Here is a 20,635-nt window from a genome sequence, read left to right as displayed (position 1 = left end):
TTCTAATTGAAGAGGGTTTATAGGGACCCATCTTAATCCACTCAAAGGACTTAACAAAGGTGTGGCAACCAGGATTTTTATTTCCTGTTCTTCTAGACTGTATAATAATGGTCACAATCTTAGACCTAGGACTCTGTGCAAATTTCAAAGTGATTTACCAACTGGAGATGAGCCATAGGTGTAAATTTCAACCCTTCACTTCCTGTACTCTCTCAGTTCTCGTTTTCCATTTTACTTCTGCAATAACTTGAAAAGCAGCATTATATGTAATAAGTTGAGCAGAGAAGTTTTGAGACAAATCATGCCTCCAGAAAGAACATTTATGTCACTTTTGCTGAATTTTATGTATAAGTTTTGTGTATGTTAAGTTTTATGTAAGTTATTTATATGTGTGTGGAATTTATTTAGGTTATTTACATTTTACATTTATTTTCATAATAGTTTATCTATATTCTTTCACATAAAATGTAATCTCTGTAATGGTTATGATCAATTTTTACCACTAATAGTACTTATCTGTGCTTTCTGTTCCTTTTTCTTAATTAATCTTGCTGAAGTCTGCCAATTTTATTAGTCTTTCCAAAACACCAACTTTGGGTGTGTTGTTCCTTTGTAGTATACCTTTACTTTCCATTTCACTAATTTTTGTGCTTATCATTACAATTTCCCTTTTTTAAAATTAATTACATCATTCTTTTCTTACTTCTTAAGTTAGATGCCTTGTCCTTTCTGCACTTTTTTTTTTTTTTTTAACTAATGTGTGAATTTAAGCCTATAAATTTTCCTCTAAGTGCCATTGTGGCTGCATGTCAGACTATCATATGCAACTTTAAAAAGTCTTTGCTTTTTTTTCCTAATTGCCATAATGGTTTCTCCTTTAATCCATGAATTATTTGGAAGTGTATTTAAATGCACAAATGTATGTGTTTTTAAATTCTTTTCCTTATTGGTTTATAGTTGGTTATTCAGAGAATATATGTGTTTAGTATTGATTCACTGAATATTGTTGAACTTTGCTTTGCAGCAAAGAATCATTTTTTGCAAATGCTTTACATGAGCTGATAAAGAATAAACACCCACAAAAAGACATGTATAAGAATGCTTATATCAGTTTACTCATAAAAGCCCCAAGCTGGCACAGTCATTCACCAATCCATCAATAGGAAAGTAGATGAAGAGCAGAATATTCATACAATGGAACACCATTTAACAATAAAAAGGGGTGACACACAATTCATGCAAAAATATGAATGAATTTCAAAAATGTTATTCTGAAAGAAGCCTGACATGGGAATACATAAAAAGTGCAAAAGAGAGGATACCTTCTGTATGAAGTTCTAGAATTGGCAAAAAATATTCTTCCCTGGAAAAAAAACCATAAAAACATGGTTACTCTAGAGTGGGGATGGGAGAATGGGGATTGACTAGAAAGGGCATGATAGACTTTTCTTGGGAGATGTTCCATATCTTGATAGGGGATTGAACTACAATTGTGAGAATTCATTACATTGTACTCTTAAGATTTACCCATTTTTTAAAAATATCTGAAAAATGTCTATTTTACTGTTGCTTTTGAAGGTCAGTTTAACTAGATACACAATTTTGGGTCAACAGTTCATTTACACCAGTACTTTGAAGATATTATTCTATTAATTTTGGACTTCATTGTCACTGTTGAGAGGTCATCTGTTATTCTAGTTATTGTATTTCTGTAAAATTTATTTGACTGATTTTATTGCTTTTTCTTTATTTTAGTGTTTTGTACTTTCTATGCGGATGAATCTAGATTTCTTTTTACCCATTCTGTTGAGAGTCTATGGGTTTCTTAAATCTGAGTCTGGCATCTTTCATGCATTTTAGAAAATGCTCTGCCATTGTTCTTTGGAAGACTGCCCCTCCTCATTTTCAGTGTTAGCTTTCCTTAGAACTCCAGTTAGATTTCATGATACTCTCTTCATTTATTCTTCACTTTGTCTCTGCAACACTCATATCTTCTAAACATTCTTAAAATTCATTAATTTTCCTCTCATTTCTATCTAATCCACCATTCAGCTCTTTTCCCAAGTTTTTAGTTTCAATTATCACATTTTTAACTGGAAGAATTTACATTTGGTTCTTTTAAAGTTGGGTTTGGTTATTTTTTGAGAAATTAGTATTATTATGTTATGCTTTTATTATTTTTACAATTTCTTTAAACATATAAAATAAACTTATTTTATATTGCATAGATGATAATTCCAGTATTTATGGTCTTTGGGTGTCAGATTATGCCATTTTTTTTGGTTTCTACTTACTTCCACTCATTGTGTTTTGTCTCCTCATGCTTTGTTATTTTTGTATATCAATACAGGTTCCTTGAGCATAAGAAATTTTTGACATCTGGCTTCTAAGTTTTTTTCATGAAGTATTTGTTTTTGATTATGCTTGATGCCTGGAGACACTACTTATCAAGGACAACTTTAAATTTCCAGCTTGAGGTTTTAGAAATGGTCTCAAACATACAAAAGTATAGTCTTGTAGTTGACAATTCTTAGGAGAGACATTTTTCTTTTTCTATTTAGCAAAAATCCAAAGCCAAGACCAGCAATTATCCTCTCTGCCTCCTGCTGTAGGATAGGTTTTTCCTAGTCTAACCTTCAAGGGTCTGGACTTTAAGTGGTGTCTGGTGTGACTTTACAGATTTTGTCTTCTATCTGCTATATGGCTGGCCCTTTAAGTCCCAGATGATAGGCTATCAGGGATCACCAAATACCTCCAGGGAAGCTATTTTTTCTTGCACTAGCACTTCTCCCTGGATTTATACATGTTCTGGATGATGTCCTTTCACAAACTGCACTTTATTGTTCAAAACAAATGAGAGATTTTGTTGTCATTTGAATATCAAGTGATTCCTTTTCTTTAAGTTTTGCAGGGGGGAAAAAAAGCCTTATATTTAGGCATGTATGATAACTTGACTTTTTCATTTAAGTTTTTTTCTTATATTCTAGACATAGTTTATATTTTAAAATGATGAAAGCATTTATGTTAGGAATATATTATCATTACTCTACCTTTGTTCTTATTTGCGAAGCTAAAGGTTGGCTAAGGAAAGCAGCGATTATTGCATCCTCTCCCTACCAAACAGACACACACACACACACACACACACACACACACACACACACACACACCCCACTGCCACCACCACCACCACTAAACCCACTCCCTCAGCCAATAAAAATAAACATAAATCTAATTAAAAACCATGTGCCTACTCTGAAAACACAGCTTCAAGATAAATCTCTTGGCCTCCCCTTTTAGCCAGATTGCCATCTCTAAATATCTTAAACCTTCCTTTATAAAATTTTGGAGCCTATACTCTTCTTTCTGTTTCTGCCTTTAAATTCTCCCAAACTTTGGTTGTTGGATAGCCCTCCTCTATTGATTTTGGATCAGTTATTTTTGCTTGCATGGAAATCTTAAATTGCTCTTCTCTTACATCCACAAATATGAGGAATTTCTTTTGGATTTTCGGATTTTTAGGGATGTTTCTTCCACAACCAGTTCTGCTGTCATTCCATAGATATTACCTGCTTCTAAAGAAATATACTTGATTTAGACTCATTTGAATCATGCCAAATTGATTTTCTTCATTTCATATAAAATAACTGATTTTACCTCACTCTTTCCTCAAAATCCAGAGATCATCACTACTAAAACACCACCAGTAGAGTGACATAGGGAAGGAGGGCTTTTAACAGAGCATTCACATGGGAAGATCTTACAAAGAGTGAGTACCTTTTTCTTTATTGTGTATTGTACCTGTTTAAAACAACAACAACAAGCAAACAAACAAACAAGAAAACAAATAAAAAACCCTTTTGCCTAAGCTGCATAGATAAGTGTAGGACCAAAGGTCCAAGGTCCTTCTAATTTCATGGGTTAAAGAGAGAGTACATCTACTAGAAGGGTGGAAGTAGGAGAATATATTCATTAGAAGAGCTCAATTTTCTTCCACTCCCCAGGGCTGGGACACCTCCCATTAGGTAATGAGGAGAAACAAGAGGAGATTAAAAATATATATATGGAAATTTGGGTCTTTTCCTCTAATTTATGTATATACTATTTCTACACATTTTTGGAATAAAGACTCTTTAAATTAAAATTTTAAATGTAGATAAAGTAGGAAAAGTTAATGTCCCTGTTCTGCACCCCTACTTCATTCCCAATGGGTAATCTCTGATAATAATTTAATGTAACCTTGTAGATGTATTTATGCATTTATCTATCCACTTAATATATTTTAACTCATGTAATCCTCACATACCTCTGAAGTTGTACTATTATGACTCCCATTTTCCAATACCAAAAATGAGGCACTGTATGTAAGATAACTTGCCCTAAGTCTCAACCTACTAAGTGGTAAAGCTGCCATTTTAACTCAGTTTGACTGCACTCTCTGCTCTTAACTACTTTGTTAAACTATCTTTGAGATTTATTGTGAAGTTTTGTTATTATCTACATAAAAATTTACAACTGTTGGTGCCCCCGCCCCTTTTTGGGGTGTATTTTACCTATGTCAAATAAAGTATCCTCTTTATTCCCTTTAATGCCTTTGCATTTCATTGAATATTTTTATTGTCACATTGATTTCTTCTTGCTAGTATTTGTCATGGTATATCTACTTCTATTATTTATCTTTAGCCATTTAAAAATAATTTGGTCTTGTTTGTGTGTGTCGGCAGAGAGATAGATTTTCTTTTTACCCAAAACTAAGAGTCACTATTTGTTAATAGACGTTCTGATTCATTTATTGAATAAAGAGTTTTAATACATTTATTGCATTATGTACTTGTTCATGAGAATTCTTCATTTTCAAAATAATTCTTGCTTGCTGTTTCTTTTTTATTTCTTACCTTTTGAATTGAAATTTTTTCTTTATTTCTTTTTTTTTTCTAATTGTTTTGAACTTATGTATTCTATTTTCTAGGCCTTTTAATATTCATAATTTAATTGTGTGGACTTTAAAAATTGATCTCTAGAGTTAACCAGTTTCTATATTTTTCCATCATCTTATCTATTTCCATCTCTCTCTCCACACATATTGTGGTCACCTTGTAAAAGTGGCATGGATCTCCCACCCAAAATTTGGTATTGGATATCAAGACTGATGATACCACACACCCATCAAGATGACATGACAGGGTTTCTTACTCACATAATAAAGCTTTCTGGGAGAACAGGGTGGACCCTCAAGTTGGTTTAAACACAACTTGAAAAAGCAGGGAAAGAAGAATGGTTTGACTTTCATTATGGCTGGGGGTTGGAGCTTGAGGAAGGATTCTTGCACATTGCAATAGCTTTTGTAGTTTAAATTTCCTGCCAAAACCTAAGGACAGAGATAATCTGAGCTTTCTTATCAGTTTACCCAGTTGTGTAGCAGAACCAAAAGGGGGAGAGGTGGGATAAATATCAAAAATAAAATCAGATTTTTTGTTACAACCCCTCCTATGTTGAGATCACTTGGGACTTTAGTTCTTGATGGTTAATAATTACATTTTTCTTGTATATGGAAAGTAAGAGTATGATTTTTTTTTTTGCTCATTACCATTTCTGATGGCTGATATCTTCTTACACTTTTTTGACTCATTTTTCATTTTGTTAGAATACATTTTTTTCCTACAATAATCTGTAGATGACAAAGTTACTGAATGCTAGTTTTGCAAGATCAGGACTTAAGTACACAACAGATTTCTCTCAGAACCTTAATCCTGTAGCCTCTTTTGGCATCTGTTTTTGCCAATGAAAACTCAGACTCTAATCCCATTTTTGTTTCTATTTTTAGCTTCACACATCCCCTCTAGAAGCTTTAGTCTAGTATTCTAAAGTTTCCCTCTTGTTTTATAGGTATTTCTAAAAATTTTTGTTATTTATTCTATTTGGCACTCAGTGAGCCATTTAATCTGAAGTCCTAATACTTTTTCTAGTTCTAGTCTTACTGCTCATTAATTTGCTTTTCATCTATACTAATATTGTTATTTAGTTCATATACAGATATTTTAATTTTGATATTAATGTTTTTAGTTTTTAGAGTTGCTTATTTTTAATGTTTGTAACTTTATTTGGAATCTCTCTAAGGATACTCAACGTATTTACCTTAAAGCTTTGGTGCATGTGTGCTTACTTTCTTAGCTTCATTTCCTCAAGAGTTAGTTCTTCTGCTCTTTCATCTTTCCATGACGTCGGATTTCCTTAGTGTTAGTGACGTTTTGATTGCTTGCTTATATTTATGTTTGAAAATACATCTTTGCTTTTGTAGAGATCCTGGCCTTGATATAAAAACACATTTTCTATGGTCTTCAGGTATGGGGTGGATGTGCTTCTGGATGGGATACACCCATAACATATTTCATGGGTTGAAGCTTCTCTACTTCTCCCAATTCTTTGGCTATTTGAAACATTGTTTTGTCTCTTTGGCCTAAATACTACACCTTCTGCTTCAGTTTGAAGGTAAATGACAATCACACATACTGCTTAGCTTAAGTGAGGGTCAGAGGGAAGCCAAATGCCATGCTGCCTCATATACATTGTCTTGTCTATTTAAACTTACATTTGTCACATGGCCCTAGCTCTTTATTTTTCAGTCTAGTTAGGTATGTATACGTATTTTTTCTAATTTCTAAGGGTCTGGGTCCAGACACTCATCTTGAATAATCTCCATTGTCCTACATTTTAGCCTGTTGCATTTTGGGTTTCCATGTGAGATTTCACTTGCAAACAAGTGAATTTGTAAACAAATCTTTAAAAATCTCTTCAAACATGATCCTATATCTATTAATAATTTCATTCTATGACCAGTTTGCTGATGACTTGTATTATGCTTTGTACATTTCTACATTCTTATTAATGATAATATTAATGTATGTCAAATCAACATTTTATGAGAGGCAGTTATTAAGAAGAAAACTTTCAATTAATGCAAGAAGATTTAAATAGACCTAATGATAATGAGTTGCATTTATAAAAGGAAATTCTCTTTAATGAAAACTGACATTAGTTTCTTACATACCTTGATCTAGTGGTGTTATACTTATAAGCTTAGATGTGGTTCAAGTGCTGGGAAAACTGAGTTCTGAGTTCAGAGTGCAATCTCCCTATCTTGTAAGAATTTTATTAATACGCTATGCTAGTTCAGATCAGGTTTAGCAGATAATCACATGTGGTACAATGCACTGTGTTATGCTAAGCCACTGTGTGGCCAAGACACAGAACTTCCTAGGCATGTAAGAAGTCATACTTTATTCAATCTGCAGTGTTCTGCACTGCACTATAAGCAACATTGGACAGGGAGGCGATTTTCTATTATTTGACTGGGGTGGGTGGAATAATTTTAATTGCTAAGAAATTGCATTTTCATTGTAAAGCAATTCAAGTTATAGCAGATTCATAATGCAGCTATTGTAAAAATGACATTTCAGTGACATTTCTGTGAGAAGAACATGGTGATTTTGCAAATGACATGGTGAGGGCATAGCAGTTTTGCGAATAACACATTTTCACAATACGTGTGCTGGGAGCATAAATAATGATGATGGCAATAATATTAATAATAATGGCATTCTATGAGGGAAAACCTTTTATCACTGCAATTCTGAAGTTCTTTAACTCACACCTATCCACTTTACACTCCACTCAAATAATTGCTCTTGACTCTTTTTGATGGAAGGGAACAGGGGAACCAAGTGGTTGCCCAACTCTGTAACAAATTAATGGCAAACATAGAATCAGAACTCTATTTTCTTTTAAAAAGTCTTTGGGGATGACTCACCAGAATGAGTATCATACAGGTACTGGAAATGATATTGTTCTGATTTTATTGTAAATGTATTTCCATCGGTTCCTTAGGTAGGTTGTAGGTGAGTAATTATCATCTTCTCTTTTCATGTGCATAAAAGAAAATATAGCATTGTTTTATTTCAGGATAAACTGAGTTGCTCATTTCAAATATGTTTATAAAATATTCTAATAAGTTAAACAGGTAAGCTGCTTTTGTTAGCCTGAGGACATATTATTCCCACAGTAGATATGTCATCACCATTTTATTTTCACAATGTCATTATCATGTCATTAATATAGAAATTTCTCATCTTTTCCTCTACATATATTTTAAGAAAAAAATAGTTCCTTAGCAACTATATTTTCAGTGATGGGACAAAAGAGTTGGAGTGATGGTTGCCAGAAAGCCATGTGGTCAGCATTCTGCCATGAGGGTCACCAACATAATTTATTAACCACGTTATAAGCCAGAGAAAAAATTTTACCTTCTGGCCAAATGCCCTGGCTATTTGTTTTGTTGATGTGGTCTCAAAGTGTATGAATGAAATGGCTTAAAACTTAAGAATCTGGAGTCACAGCTTAATTACATGCTATTGGTACTTTGTATTTAGTAGACACCTTGTATTTAATCAATACCTTGTATTTAGGTTAGATTTATTGTATTTAGCCTAATGCAAAACATGATTAAACTTAAGTTCTTTCCCAGGCTTGAAGGGGGTAAGGTGTAGTGGCAAGAGCAATGTTCAGAAATCCCAGTTTTGATCCATTTGAAAGTTATTTGCCTATAACTAACCATTAACTGTGTTATGCATCATGTTGGCATTGGAAGCATAATATGAATGTCATTTTATCATTATGTCTGGTCTTTTGGAAGGGTGGGGAGGCTTAGTAAAATTTAGAAGAAAGAAATTTTTTTAAAGATCTCTCTTTGCTTTTCAAACCACTTGCTGCCTTATAAATCTAATTTTCTTTCCTGGACAAAGAATATATGATTCCTAGCTAATTCCATTACTGATTTGTTGCTACACTGAATACCAGAGAGCTAATGAGTTCTTCTGTTTCAGAGGCTATGATTTACATCTTGTTTGGATCACTTGGTCCCGTGATGTCAAGCCTTCAATCAGAATTCTATGGTCTGACTTCCTCATTTTCACAGTGTGTACAGAGTATCTCCTACATTCTGCCAACACAGGGCTGCCATGACTCTTGTCAGTCTTCACTCAAATGACTAAATGGCAAGGTATATGAGTGTTAGAACTAAAGTACAGATTTGCTGTAAAACATTGACATTGTAACATCTGCAAAGGAGGCGTCACTATGTCAATAACAATAAGTAAGTAATAGTAGCCATTTCTCTCTCATTGCTTCAGCCAAGAAGGACACTGTTACAGAGCCAACATGGGAAAGATCTGTCTGTGCTTTATTCCAGTTTTTGTAAGAGTCATTTGCAAAACGAAAGGAAATCTAAGAAAGTATATTCAGATATTTCTAGGTAAACACTCAGTATGGCCAGCCAAGACCCAGAGTGGAACCAGAGTTGTCTGGAGCTTGGTTGAGAAAAATTTCGAAATTAACACTATGTAACAATTCCACCTAACCGCAGGGTGGTTGTTGAAGTCACTGATGATAAGTAATGGATAAGATAAAACAAGTCAAACCTCATTGAAAACTTCTGTTCCACTTCTAGTTAGAGAAAAAGAAATGAAACACACATCTGTGTCTTCAGGACAACTGGCATTGTCAGTCTCTTCAAATGATATAGTGAAGAAGGTCTAATTGCATTCCTGACCTCAGTGGAGACAAAAATCTCTTCACAGCCTTGACCATGAGCTGGTGCTTGTAGAATATAAAACCACCTTCTGAAGTGTTGCTGTGGGAGATTCCTGGCATAGCAGCTGTTTGCCCTAACCCATTCCCTCCCCATCCAGGGATGCTCTGCAGAAATGGCAGTTATTCAATCACACTTTCTCTTGGAAGGGATGCTCAATAACATCTAGTTCAGACATTGTATACCTAGTTTTGTTTTTGTTGTTTTTTTTTTTTTAAGATTTTATTTATTCATTTCACAGACAGAGATCACAAGTAGGCAGAGAGGCAGGCAGAGAGAGGAAGGGAAGCAGGCTTCCAGCTGAGCAGAGAGCCCAACACGGGACTCTATCCTAGGACCCTGAGATCATGACCCAAGCCAAAGACAGAGGCTTTAACTCACTGAGCCACCCAGGCGCCCCTGTATACATAGTTTTGATTAATCATAAATGTTAGTAAAAGCATCTCAAGCCCCACAAAGAAGGCTGAGAGCTCAGTGTGAGTCCCACTCCCACTCTTGAATACAGCAGTTCTAATCCTTACCTAATATTTTGTCTGTAAAAAGGGTCCTACTGCTAACTTTCGTGAACAACTTCTTTAATTTTGCCCATCATTTCACACAGAACTAGACAAGCAAGAGGTGTGATTTACCCAAGCACAGGGCCACATAACTAAATTCAGGTGATTAATAATACAGGAATAATTTTGCTGAATAGAGAGAGAAATAATACATGTTGGACAGAACTAGGTGACTGGAGAATTAATTGGATAGTAACAGAAAAAAAATCATTTTTTTAATTGTTATACATGTCTGCTGTCACTCTTGCTTTACTGTTTCTTAGCCAGAAAATATGGTTTGCTGCTAAGAATCTTAGGCCACCGATACAAAACAGAAAATTCCTGTCCTGGTAACAGATTTCTCAATGTGAGGTAGCACTGTGGACAATAGAACAATTTCCCATCCCTCAGGTGTTTCATCCGAAGACTAATTTTGGTGCCAGAAAAAGAATTCTGCCCTTGGCAGTGTGTTGGCTGTGATCCAGTGTCCTATGATGCTGATCTCTGACCTTGGCCATCCAATGTTCGAGACCACCAGACAAAGAGCAGAATCCTTATGCTAAGCTCCCAGGCCCATGAGAGAGGGGAATCTGTATCCCATGAAGCTTCCCACATCCCTTTCTTCTGAGCTCAGATTCCCGATGTGGCCATAGGATGCCCGTGACTTCATTTTGTGCAAAGCCCTCCCCTCTGTTGTCTGGCTTCCTTTATTCTTTCAGGGACAGCAGCTGCTGCCAGCCAGCCCACAGCACCATTCTGAGAAGCCTCAGGGAACAGCTGGAACTCTCCCAAGGGCTGATTTTACACCACTGAGTTTGGTACCAAATATTTCTCACTTATGGAAAATATATTAAGGAAATACCACTTACAATCGGAAGTTCCAAAATCGACCAAATATTGTGAGAATTGCCTATACAATTTATTTTTATTTTATTAAATCAATTTAGGGAGGTATTTTCTGTATTAATGTATCGTGATTTTCTGAAGCCCAAAGTGAGGTCACAGATTAGATTCACTCACTGAAAAATGCAGCTTTCTTGTGTAGGAAGAGGAAATAGTCCTGCTTCTCTTTAGATTCTAAATTATTTTCTCCACCTAACCTTCCCCCGTCCCCCCCTCAACTCCTCTGCCTCCCACCTTTTAGAAGCTCAGAGATCTAGAGCTGAAGGTTTAAATAAAGGTGCTATGCCTTTAAAACCTGTGAAAGCAAATGGGTTTTAATAACCCAACAGGATCTTGGTCCATCATAACATTTAATCTGCATTATATCTCACTTCCTAATCGCTACTTCCATTCCAATTGTAAGCAGAGAGGGTGGGTGAGTGAGGCATTTCAGATAAGCGCCAGTAAAACAAGTTTGCCTTACAGCTGGTGAGCCCCAAACACACGTTCCCAGTGCCTTATGGCCCTATTCAATCAGATGATCCCATAAACTAAAAATAATCACCCCAATACTAATACCTCTTCTCCTTCATTTTTGCTGGTCGCTATGGCACTGCATTCGACTGTGAAGAATTCACCGCCATTATTACCCTCAGTGTCTCTCTCTCTGAAATGTGATCTAATTGCAGAATCCACACCTGTTCCACAGTTCAATAGAATTCAGCTTTGATGGAGACAGACTTTCAAATAACACACACACACACACACACACGTACACACATGCACACTTGTGCGCACACACACAATTACCCAGAAGTTCAATTGGGGTCAAAAATAAATAAACTAATAAAGAGGGCGAGTTTATCAGAAAATAATATTCTGGGGAGGAGGAGGGGAAAAGAGGCTGTGTTTTGTGGTCACTGGAAGATTGCTGATGGGTGCATAAATAAGGCATGCTGGAACATCTGTTCTTTGTTGTGCATTCAGCTTTTTAATGTGTTCAAAGAGCAGCTCTGACGCATCGCTGACTACCACTCCCCATCCGAGCAACATTTTACCAGAAAATAATAAACCTTCCTGGTGGGGTGCAGGGAGCCAAGGCATTCGGGCAATGCCATTAATTTGGAAATATCTCTTTTTCTGGGATTTTAAAATTTCTCTCCCTTTGAACATTGCACAAATTTGGGACCCAGCCTAGCATCCCTATCAGCCTAAACATTAAATCAGTCTGAATATCTATTCAACCTTTTTTTTAAAAAAAATCAGTAAAGAAAGGGGGAGCAGTCAAGTCAAAGTTTATGTACATTTTTGCCTGCATTTAATTCTATTAATATGAACTCCCATCTATTGGGATTATTTTTAACATGTTCCAGTATTTATTTGTACTGATAAAATTCAGAGGCAGCTGAGGCCCCTGACAGTTGAACAATATTGGCTGGTTATTTTGATACAGTGTGGTAGGCAGCAAAAGATTAAAAAATGGAGCATCCTAAACTGAGGAAAACCAGCTTGAATTCTAAAATAAAATTTTAGCAGCATGGATTTCTCTTGCCATAGGCTATGAGGCTACTATGAATTTCAGATGCATTTCCTGAGCTGTCAATGAGGTGGAAAGATGAGATTGGCATTACGAAGATTTGTTGCAGCTCCATTCAGTGTAATTGCAAGTGAAGGTATAGCAACATTAAACCGCCACCCAAGAAGAGCTGTTTATGTACATACAGTATGGAAATAGCTCACCAGACATCCCTAGGACCAGGATGGGAATTTCTTTATGTTACTTTATTTGGCTTTTACATCACCCCCTTTTTTAGGTCACAGCTCAGAAGCACTACAATACCAGTTAGCTGCTGAAGGTCACTTCCATAATGAGCTGGACTGAATCTTATGAAAGGGAAACAGGACATTTTAGGTACAGGGCTGCTATTCGGACTCTCTCCAACATTCTCTCTTAATATTCTTGGAGTCTAGGCTCTGTTCATACCTTTGGCTCAGTTGGTCCTTTTCTGCAAGATAGTTACGTCTGCTGTATGTCAAGGGGAGTGGATCACGAGCAGGCTCTGCTTCTGGGAAGCATGTTGGGTATAGTTAGTGGGTCACCCAGAACTAGGGTCTATTATAGAAGAGAATGCGGTTAGATGAGTGACTTTTTAAACTTCCATCCTTCTGTTGGCTTAGTGTGGTCCTCTTTTTGGATAATTGGGGAGGTGGTTTACAATGTTCATTATCAAGGTAATGGAATCTAAACATATTGGATTTGTCACAGATTAAACCTAATTATGTTATATCTGAATGGATCTTTGCTGCTTTAAAAAATTCCATAGAATGACAACTCTAAATGGTCAAATGAAGCGACCATTTCCAAGGGAATGTTCTACTTTGTACTTTTAACACCATTAGCATGGAGGTAAATGATGATATATGGACAGCTATAGAAAATATAACAAAATTTAATTATCTTAAAATTGGAAGGCATGTTTTGTGGATATGTGGTTAGGATATATTATATACAAACTTACTGCACATAACAATTGTCCAGTTAAAGAATCTTCACTATCACCAAAGATATTATTTCTCAAACAAAGACTATTTTTGTGTGTAACAACTTTAAATCCCCCAAACTCACTAGACACACATGCTATTAGAAGTGATCTTTTGACATTATCATTTCAGGCAAAGACATACTAATTCATTCAACACGAGTTTCTAGTCCAAAGAATAACATGTGGAACAAATTTTAATTTCATGCCATATTTGGATGAACCCCTAAGTTTTGCATTATATATACAACCAAATGAAAAGGAGAAAGATGTAGCATTTTCCATGATGCTATTTCCATGTGTGTCAAAGCTCAATTTTACCCCTTTTTGGTCAAATTTTCAAAGGAAAAATAATTATCAAGACAAGGCTGTGTGATTCTGATATGGAGTGTGTGCATAAAAATCAGTCTCATGACTTTCCACCACCTTCACAAGAAGGCTCTGCTCTGTAGTGGATGCTGTGATGCATGGCGTAGGTTTCTCTGTAGCACTGAAGGATTTTTACTTGACAGGCCTCAACTTACAGTCTTCCCTGGGTATTGTCCTTATTTGAAGTACCTTGAGCAACATATTGCCACATTTCCAGGGGCAGCCTCACCCCAGTAACTGGTCAAAGCGCAGGTGTAAAATCCAAGCCCCTTCCTTCCATTTGAAGATAATTTGGAAGGTCCATCCCTATTCTAGAACTCTCAGTGGAATTTAAGAAATTGAGACCACCCTGTCTGATCTTACTTTCTTTCCTTGCCTTCTATAATGTAGTGATCCTGGGATCTGTTCTTAAACTTTTGGCATGCTAATCTCTGTTTTAGAATCTCACTCTCTAGAAAGACACCCTGCCTGCTATACCATTTCATACCTTTTCCAACAACCACCACTAATCACCCCCTTTGATAACTATAATGAACCTCATTATCTTATATTTTGTGTACAAATGATATTTATTTGTTCTCATTTATTACTTATGTGAACTTGTTTCATTGTTCAATTGATAGATTTTTTTCCAATCTGTGAAATTATTTGGATACCTTAGATTGGGATGGAATGGAGCATAATATTTCCCCACTAAAGTTAATAAAGGTATTATTTTATTTAAATGCTTTCATAGAGCAATGAGATTTTGGGAAAAGTTGAAGTTGTCAAGTGAGGGATAGTTGTTCTTGGAGGCTGCATCAGAGTGCTCTCAGCTACAACTAACAGAAGATCCAACCCAAAGTGATTGAACAATAAGAAAAAAGATATTCTTTCAATTAGTAAGAAATCCAGAAGTAGGAAAGTTCCAGGCTAGGTAATAATTCGGCTCAACAATGTCATCAAGGACCTAACTTCTTTCCATCTTTCTGTAACTTCATCCTGAAAATATCAGCTATGCCTCTTATGGTTACAAGATAGTTGCCACCATGATAGGCATGTCAAAGATGAGAAGAGGGGAAGGGAGAATGGCTCTTCCTTTGGTCCATCTTTAAGAACAAGAAAAACTTTCTCAGAAGCTCATTCAGGAGACTTCACTCATTTCTCTCTGGACAGAATTTTTCTCAAGTGTTCATTCTTAAACCAATAACTGGCAACAGGAATAAAGTTGCCATGATTGTCTTAGATCAATCACTGTTCACCTCTTGGGGCTGGGGCCAGGCCAGAGTTCATCCTTTCCTGAAGCAGAAGGCTATCCGATATCTGAACAGAACTGGAATTTTGTTAGTGAAAACAAAGGGAAAAATGGCTGTTGGCTAGGTGTTTATATGCTAGAAAATTCTATAACTCTTTGCCAAAGATTTCTTCCCCTGTTCTTGACTTAGAGTTATTAACATATGGCTTAAACCTAAGAACCATGATTCAGTAATGACTGTAGATATAAGGTTATTTTATAAATTCATTGTAAATCAAAATTTGAACATATGATTAGTGTGCATGTATAATATAAATGTATGGATATAAATATGAATACACTACCATGCAGTAAGCCATGAATGTGTGTATTGGTGACTTTCAGGATGCCATAATTGCCTAGTTTAAAAAGTTAAAATTTCAGTTAACCTCCATATGTATATTTTTAAAGGATGTCAGATAAAAAATTATTTCCCCATCTAATTAAATTCAATCAGGTCACTTTCATTATAATGGCATGGTTTATATGTAGGATTAAATATTCTATTGCTATTTGCAATACAATATATGTTTCTTATTACAGAATAACTCACTCTAAATGCAGAAATCTGTGAAAGTCTAAAAGGCACTGGTTACTTGTTTCCCGGAAGGCCCATAAAAATTCAAGGAAATTAAAGTCAGTCATAATTCAAATGTCCAGGGATGACCCCTTTCTATGCCCATCAGTTATTATTCCTAGCAAAATATTTTACACAGCATATAAACTCAGCAGTCTAGGGCCCCTGAAATTGTGTGGAGTAGCTATATGGTATATAACAGTTTATCATGTTTTAAAATTTAATAATATATCATAAATATTTTCTTACATGAATAAACATGGTTACATGTTATGATTTAGAATGCTGCATAGTATTCCACAATAAGGAAGCAACAATCAGGGAATCAGTTTGTTATTATTGAATATTTAGGTTCAAAAATTTTTATCTTTAGCTATTATAAAGCTGTTATGAGTACATTTGTGTATGCTTCCTCAGAGCTTAGGTCATTTCTTTAAGGTAAATTTCTTAAAAGAGAATTGCTGGATCAAAAGATATGTGCATTCTGAAGAAGTCTGACCCAAATTTCATTTGACAAAATCCTTCTGAAAACTTTCTGTTTCCACACCGTCACTAGCACAAGGGATAGATAAAGTTTTAAATTCCACAAGGGAAATTGTATCTCTTTTTTGTTGCTTTGCAAAATTATAATTAAAATTATAATTTTTTTCATTTAAAATAAAGGTTACTAATGTAATGTATAGCATAGAGGGTATAGTTAATAATATTGTATTAACTTTGTATAGTGACAGATGGTAACTAGACTTATTGTGGTGATCATTTCACAATGTATACAAATGTCAAATCACAATGTTGTACACCTGAAACTAATAGAATATTTTATGTCAATTATACCTCAATGAAAAAAAGACTCATAGGATAAAACAATTTACAAAAACAATATACATTTTTTAAAAAATATATAGAATAAAAGCTATTTTTTAAAAAGGTAAGACATAAAAATGGTATAAAAGTCAAAAAGTCTTGAAGTGAGAAGTTAAAACAATGTCTTACCTCTCCTCTGTCCCCTATCCACCTGTTTTTTCTGGAGATAAGCAATTGTTTCAGTTGTCTATTGCTGGGCAAGCATCCCCACTAAAACTAGTGTCTTAAAAAATTTTTATTGGTTATTTCTCATTCTGTGGATTGGCCCACTAGCTCTACTGCTGGTTTTGTCTGAGCTTATTCATCGGGCTATTTTAGCTGAATGGTTGAAAAAATCCAAGATGGCCTTGCTCACCTGTCTGGCTGTTGTGCTGGTTGTCAGCTGGAGAACCTCAGTACCCTATATTGCATCTTATCCTCCAGCGAGAATAGAGGAGGCTTCTTCAGTGCAATACAGTCAAGGGGCTCTAAGAAGGCAAGTTATAAGTTAACTTAAGTTACAATTATAACTTATAAGTTAAGTTGTAAGTTAAGGCAATGTCTTAGATATATCAACTGTATTCTACTGGCCAAAACAAGTCACAAGGTCAGCCTAGATTCAAAGGAGGGGGTAGATTTCACTTCTTGATGAAGGTAGTTAATTGTGGCAAGTGACTAAGTTTTGGTTAATGGCATATAAGTAATATAAGTGTAAGCAATATGTGTGGTTTCCCCGATTTGTTTTTAAAGAGTAGAGACTTGACACTTCCTCCCTTTTGTTCTTCCTGCTTTTGGAATGTGAACATAATGACTGGGCTCCAACAGCCATCTCTAGTCATACTGACAAGAACAAGATGGAAGGAATCTGTGTCCTTGAAAAACCAACAGAGCTGCTACACCAGCCTTGTACCAGCTTTATGAGAAAACAAAACCCATGTGCTTAAGGCCTTTTATTTTTAATTTTTTAATTTTTTTAGATTTTATTTATTTATTTGACAGACAGAGATCACAAGTAGGCAGAGAGGCAGGCAGAGAGAGAGGAGGAAGCAGGCTCCCCGCTGAGCAGAGAGCCTAACTTGGGGCTCCATCCCAGGACCCTGGGATCATGACCAGAGCTGAAGGCAGAGGATTTAACCCACCAAGCCACCCAGGCGCCCCAAGGCCTTCTAATTTGAAATTTTCTCCACAGATGGTCACTTTGAAACCCAACTCGTAGGGCATCCCTTTATTTTCAATCTTTCTGTTTTATTTCTTTTTATATGTATCTCATATATTCAGAATATATCAGGTTTTGCTTTAGATTTTATCTACATTCAAATTTAGCCTACCATTTTTTTTCTTAATGCTCAGTTTTATACACGTAAGTACAGTTAAAACTCTATTTTTTGACAGATCTTTTTCTCTATGGTTAGAATGTATCTTTTACCAGGAACCTATAAATTTGATCAAATTGTGTTTTGGCATTTGAAAAATGTCCTTTTCTCTTTGGTCTATTGTCATTATGTATCACTTTAATAAAATTCCTCTTCTTGAATCATCTTTGTACTTCTGAAATAAACTTCATTTTTCTATGGCATAGTATTCTTTTAGTGAATTGCTGCATATGTTTCAGGTGGCTTTTTTAATTTCAAACATGGTTGTAGTATTTTCACTTGTGAAATTGAGCTGATTATCTTGGTGTTAGAGAGCTCTTGAGTTGTAGTGACGGAATTTTGCCATGCGTTAAAGTGATTTTGGAAATGTTCCACTTTTCCTATGTTCTGGAGCATTTATACAATCTAGGAATTATCAATTTCTTGGATTCTTGGACATATTTGCCTATATTATTAGGCTAGAAAACTTTCATGTAGATAATTTTAGGGGTCAGTTTTTTTTTTGGTCTGCTCAGGTTTATTACTACTGCTGCTCCCACTAATAATTCATCTTCTTCTTTTTTAAACTGGGAAAAGTTAAATCTGATTTAATTTGACTTGGCACTTCACAATGATAATAGAAGGGTATTTTTTTTTTTTTTTTATGATTTCTGCCTCCTGGTAAACTTTGGTATGCTTCTGAATGTTATGATACTATCCATTAATTTAAATTAATTTAAGCATGTTAGCCTACTAAAATGAAAAGTGATTTTGAATGTTTTCATTGTCATCTTAAGTGGATTTCAAGTAAATATTTTCTTGGTTAACATTTACTTAAAAATATATTAATAAGGTTTACAGTTCTCAAAACTCTAGACCAAAAGGTGAAGTTGAAATCCCACTTTTAAAATTGGCAATTAACAAGGACAACCCTGGGTGGCTCAGTCAGTTGAGCATCCGACTCGATCTTGGCTCAAGTCATGATCTAGGAATGTGAGACAGAGCCCTGCATCAGTTTCTGCATGGGGCATGGAGCCTGCTTGGGATTCTCTCTTGCCCTCTCCCTCTGCCTCCCTCTTGCATGCACACACACTCTCTATCTCTGAAAAAATTAATAAACTTTCTTAAAAATTGGAAATTAACATAAATTTACATGCTGGAAAAGCAATGTTAGTGTGGCACAAATGCCACAAATATCACTAAACTGAAAAATTCTAGCATTTCTAAAACCAAAGACTTCAAGTATTTTCTCCCCAAATTTAAAATTTCCTATTTGATGCTTACTATTTCTGATTTGTTTCCAATTTTTCCTACTCTCTCCCTTTCCATTCGTATGTTCTCCATTGCCCTTTAGAATGACAATACAAATGGTAATAAATGTTTCTGGTCAGATTTCTAGAAAAAAAAATCTATCTATTTATCTATCTAAATGCATATATATATCAGAATGACCCAGCCTTTGTATGGCCAATTCATGTTAGGCCTTATTGGTTTAGGTATGTAAACTCTTCGGACTGAAGTCTTTCTTTGTTAAAAGGAGGCAAGATGTGTTTATTTTTAAAATAAGGCAACTCCAACTGAATTTCATATCCAAAGTTATTAGGGAGGGAGATAGTGACAGTATTGTAATGATACATTAAGTAAAATGTAATGTTATTTATTTTGTCTGCCAAAGGTACCACAAATTATATTCATCTTTTAAAAGGGATACATGGATGAAACCCACTAATGGATGATGATATTTAAACTCTATGATGAAATGTAACCCAAACTGTTCTTTGTGTCTATTTAAGGTCATACAAACCATCCCTTCACATTTTGAGGATAAGAAATGATTGAAACATACCAGTTGAGGCATAGGGTTGATTGCACCATTGGCTGACTTAAAAAAGCGATTGTAGGACTCAAACTGAGGAGCTAAGATTTGGCATTTTGGCCCTGGTTGGTGAATTAAAATAAGGTTAACAATCAAATTTAAAATAAGCAACCACACACACAAAACCCTATGAAGATGATCAATTTCAAAAGAGCAAATTTACCTCTCAACAGGTGCCCCAGGTTCTGTGGTAATGTGTGGACTGTGGAGAGTAAGAAGCTTCCCAACTGTTAAGAAAGAAAAAATAGGGGTAGTGGGAAAAGTCTCTAAGTGGATTTATTATTCTTAATTCTCCATGAGAGAAGTGTTGGTCACTTACAAGTCAGATTAAGCTGACTTACAATTTTAAAAAATGTAAGTGTGTCATACAAAGCATTAGCCCTTTGATGTTCCCATAAGAAAGGATTCTGTTAGGCTATAAATTTACAACAGGTCCATCATGAAAATTCAAAAGACATTTAAAATTCTCCAAGGAGCCTCACCTATAGAGTTTGGTTTAACCCATTATTCTCCCCGCCTTTCCCTCCCTCAAACAAGGACATTTGGGATCATCCATTCTTTAATTCAGTACTTAAAATGTGTTAACTAGATGCCCAGTGCTACGCAAGGTGCACAGCTACAGCACAATCCTAGATATTCCTAGAGCTTACATTTGAATGGGTGAAACTGAGAATAAACAAGTTAACAAATGAATTTAAAATAAACTTACCTGAAATAAGTACTGATTTTTATAAGTCTAGGAAG

The 20,635-nt window shown here is 35.3% G+C and overlaps 1 long non-coding RNA gene across 1 annotated transcript in view; it reads left to right on the top strand.

Annotated features, from left to right (window-relative positions):
• Positions 1-3,816, top strand: part of LOC116600808 — a 135,953-nt gene extending 132,137 nt beyond the window's left edge. Inside the window, exon 3 of the long non-coding RNA XR_004289825.1 lies at positions 3,681-3,816. This is a non-coding gene — a long non-coding RNA (uncharacterized LOC116600808). The remainder of the gene's footprint in view (positions 1-3,680) is intronic.
• Positions 3,817-20,635: the final 16,819 nt, after the last annotated feature.

This window comes from Mustela erminea, chromosome 1 (assembly GCF_009829155.1).
Source record: "Mustela erminea isolate mMusErm1 chromosome 1, mMusErm1.Pri, whole genome shotgun sequence".
NCBI classification, from domain to species: domain Eukaryota; kingdom Metazoa; phylum Chordata; class Mammalia; order Carnivora; family Mustelidae; genus Mustela; species Mustela erminea.
Note: the sequence above shows the minus strand (reverse complement) of the source record. Positions and strands in the feature narration are given on the sequence as shown.